Source organism: Dipodomys ordii, unplaced genomic scaffold (genome assembly GCF_000151885.1).
Source record: "Dipodomys ordii isolate 6190 unplaced genomic scaffold, Dord_2.0 Scaffold41, whole genome shotgun sequence".
In the NCBI taxonomy this organism is placed as follows: Eukaryota; Metazoa; Chordata; class Mammalia; order Rodentia; family Heteromyidae; genus Dipodomys; species Dipodomys ordii.
Window position 1 is genome coordinate 45069 of NW_012267257.1, and position 4599 is coordinate 49667.

A 4599-nucleotide genomic window follows, 5' to 3' on the forward strand; every position below is an offset into this window, starting at 1 on the left:
AACTCAGGGCCTGGGCACTGTCCTTGAGCTTCTTTTGCTCAAGGCTAGTGCTCTATCACTTGAGCCACAGCACCACTTCTGGCTTTCTCTGTGTATGTGGTTCTGAGGAGTGGAACTCAGGGCTACATGCATGAAAGGCAGGCACTCTACCACTGAGCCACCTTCCCAGCCCCTCCAATACGTTTTAAATATATACCCAGTTATTGTATTATTTAAAAGATACTTTTTTCTCAAGGCAAAGGAGCAATTTTAAATGGTCATTTCTTAGAATTATATAGAAAATCAGTGGAGGGAGGTAATCTTTTGTGTCATTTTATACTTTGTGTATATATAAGCTTTTCTGTATAAAATTTTGGTATCATCTTAACAATCTACCTGTAATTCTTTTTTTGGGGGGCAGTGGGAGGGTCCGGTTGTGGGGCCTGAACTCTGGGCCTGGGCGCTGTCCCTCAGCTCTTCAGCTCAAGGCTAGCGCTACCACTTGAGCCACAGTGCCACTTCCAGCTTTTTTCTTTTTGCTTATGTGGTGCTGAGGAATCGAACCCAGGGCCTCAGGCATGCAAGGCAAGCGCTCTACCACCTTCCCAGCCCTACCTGTAATTCTATATGTAAATTAACTTCAGAAAATGAAAGGTATGGTGTTTCTTGGATGTCCAGGGTAAACTTTATTCCATGTGCTGCATCATTAGATGAAACATGAAGAGCCCTTTAGCTCCCTCTGCTGGTCAGTAATATATTTGTGAACTAATATTAAGAGTGTTCTGGTGTTCGGCTAAGAACTTCAATCTAACAAGTTCATTAATGGAGTAGTGTCATTTCTGTATATCCCCATTTAGCTCTCTTGATATGTTCTACATACTAGCCATGACAGAGCGAATCATTTCAAAGACTTTTTCCCTCAGCTAATATGTCCATATAGCTCAGAGATGCTTTCCTCTAATGCTAAAACTGTAAATAGAACCGTAAATTTTCCTTGCTTGTCAGGCAAGTTCTACATGGATAAAAGCTTCTCTTGAAGCCCCAAGACCTAAAATAAAAGCTTTTCTCTGAGGATGTCCCCTCCCCCCTCGTTGCTAGCAGCTATCTTTTCTATTTACTGCCAGTGGGAGAGAATCAAGACAGTTTAAAATGCATCTGGTATCTCCCATAAATATGGAGGGCATAGGGAATTCCCAGACACTTTTATGTTTTGTTTTTTATTCAAAAGCTAGATAATATTTTTATCTTATTTGGTCAGGCCTTATATATTCCTACAATCCCACCCCCTATCCCATCCAACCTCTGAAGAAGTAATTATTCTATGCTCAAAGATGCATAGGTTACATTCCTTCACTGATTCACATATATTATAATTTTTTTCAAAACTAAAATCATGCCATTCTTCATTTTCTAAAATTTACTTTTTCCAATTAATATTTCAAAAGTATCTCCTCAAATAGCATATATAGTTAATTTTAATAGTTTTAAATAATCATGGCATGAATATATCAAAATTTATTCAAAAAATCTCTATGAACATTTCTGATGTTTTTATGATTTTTGCTAGCATAATGTGTATATATGATATACATATGTATATGATGATGAAAATACATCTGTATATCCAGAAACATGTTTATATGAGTTATCAAAAAAATGAAAGCTATTTCTACATACTGGAATCTCCCCTCCCTGGAATGCAGGATGAAAGGACAAAGGAATTTATGGGTTTATTAGACAATGAAATCTATATCTCCAGGGCTGGGAATGTGGCTCAATGGTACAATGCTTGCCTAAAATGCATGAAGCCATGGGTTCGATTCCTCAGTACCACATAAACAGAAAAAGCTGGAAGTGGCACTGTGGCTCAAGTGGTAGAGTGCTAGCCCTGAACAAAAGAAGCTCAGGGACAGTGCCTAAGCCCTGAGTTCAAGCCCCAGGACTGGCAAAAAAAAAAGACAAAGACTCACATCCTCATCAACACTGCATGAGGGTGCAGATTTCTCCCACTCTCAGCAGCTTTGGATGCTGTCATCTATTAGCAAATACAGGCTTTGCAAGAGGTCTAAGAATGACCGTTCATTATAACCTCCTTGTTTGATAGGCAAGAAATAAAATACTAAATACTCTTAAACATATCCAAATCATGCAACTATTCAAATACACTGACTAGAAACTAGGCCAAATTCCTCCAACCTGGCATCTGTTTCCTCTACCTGGTAAGAGCTCCCTGGTTTGGGAGCATGATAGACAAAATGACCTCCCAAAACAGTTGTCTGGTTCAGACATGTGTAACGTCCAAATTGCTGTGTCAATATCAGACTCTAGGACTCCAGCAGATCCCAGATCATTTGGGCAACCTGCTTTACAGCTGCGTTAATATTCACTCAAGCCTGGCTGCAAGTCATTGTGGAACCTATCAGATGATCTCCAAGCTTGACAATGGAATCCTCTCTCCCTAACCAAAGTGATTCCATCTTAGAACCGCCAGTTTCACACCAGTGTAACTCAAAATGATCCTAAGAATCTCCTCTCACTGAGGAGGGAGAAGGAGACACAGCAAGGACAAAAACAAAGTTTGGGAGTAATATGATTGCTGGCTTTGAAACTAGAAGATGGTTGTGAGCCCAGAAATGCAGGTGGCCTCTACAAGACAGGAGAGCAGTCTTCTCTCCCCAATCTCTCAAAGGAACCAACGCTTTTTCGCCCAGTGAAACCCACTCAGATTTCTGATCCATAGAACTATAAGATTAATAAATCTGCATTGTTTTAAGACAATTTACAGTAAACTGTTAGAGCAGCAATAAGCAACTAACATGGAGGCTGGGGGAGACATTGATCACATGCTATAGTGCTTGCCTAACAAGCAAACCGCAGTATTGCAGAGAAAGAAAAGGAATTTACAAAGGAATCCAAAGCGTACAAAGCCAACTGTATCTACTATTTGGCCCCTTACAGAAAAAAAAAAAAAAAAAGTCAACCCTTGCTCTGGAGAGTTCCCTTGTTCCAGGTTAGGCCAGAGAACATCAATTTCGTTAGGATAGTTCAATCCATGGGTCCATTGAGATACCAATACATACTGCATAAAGCTTGTATAAAGTAGATGCCTTAATGCATAAATGGGGCTCAATCAAGTCCCTCCTATGAGAACATAAGATATAAAGGTGCTGAGGTATAAAGATGAAGATCTGATCCTGACCTCTGTCCACTAGAGAGATAGACATAAGCAAACACCACATCACAAGGGATTGGAAAGTTCCACATTTAAATGAGATAATATATAAAAAGACTTGGCATAGGGCCAAGCAATTAATAACTTAACTTCTTAACTTAACTTCCCACTATTGTTTTTACAATTCCCCAAATGCCTAAAGAGTCACCTAACCTGAACTGCATTTTCGTGATCTGACAAAGAGTAAGTTGAATCAGGCATACATTTATGTTAGTATGGATTTAATAAGAGGGATTTATACAATTCACCACCACTTTGTTAGGAATGTAAGTTACTAGTAACAAGATTTTCCTGCTGTCCAAGGTTAGTAAGTGACAAGAATAAAGATTCAACTGAAGTTCTGACACAAGGGGTTAGTGATCATCCCAGGCCTTTAACACTTTGACTTAAAGCAAGCTAACTCCAGCCATTTGCCAGCGTCTGATACCATTTTCTACCTCTGCCTGGCTCCAATACACTTTTCTAGTCTTCCTGCCTACTGCAACTTTGCTTGTGTTTTCTGAGCACTGGCAGCTCTTACCACTACTAGCAAACACCTCTGCACAAACTCTTCTTTCAGTCTAATCTCAGCTAGACACTTGTTTTTTGCTGATTTTAAATGCAATGTCAAAGAAAATAGACCACTTATATCATTTCAGTAAGAACAGTGAGAAGCTGCTTAAGGAGTATTATCCTTACAAGAATTGCTTAACATCGGCCATTGAACAAGACAAGTTCAAATGCCTAAAACCTCACATTTCGGAAGTGGCGCTGTGGCTCAAGTGGTAGAGTGCTCACCTTGAGCTGAAGAGCTGAGGGAAAGTGCTCAGGCCCAGAGTTCAAGGCCCATGACCGGCAAAAAAAAAAAAAAAAACTCACAGTTCTATGTGAAATACATCAATTTTTTCTCAAATTTAATGATTTAAAAAACTAGTAAGTTGTAAAGCTGGAAAACTCTTCTAAGCAATAATTTTTAAAAAATAAAACAAGAACTTGCTATCTCCACAGAGAATGTTCAGACTGGCTTTTCTAAGTTATAACACTTGCAATGCTGCCTTGTTAACTTCTCTATCTCTTCACTGATTAAAAGTCTCATGCAGGTTCCCAGAATCTTGTACAATGTCTGATAGTATATTTTCCATAAATTTTAATTTTAAAATGAATGAAAAATGTTTAAATAATTTAATTAGGCACCAGGGGATCATGCCTGTAATCCTGGCAATAAAAGAGGCTGAGACTTGAGGGATCACAGTTCAAAACCAACTCAGAAAAGTCCATGAGATTCCACCTTTAATTAGCTAGCAAAAGGCCAGGCTGGAGGCATGACTCAAAATGCAAGCAAGAAATCCAAGTAAAAGTGTAAATACAGAGTTCAAGCCATGGTACCAGCAACAATAATGGTTTTTTTT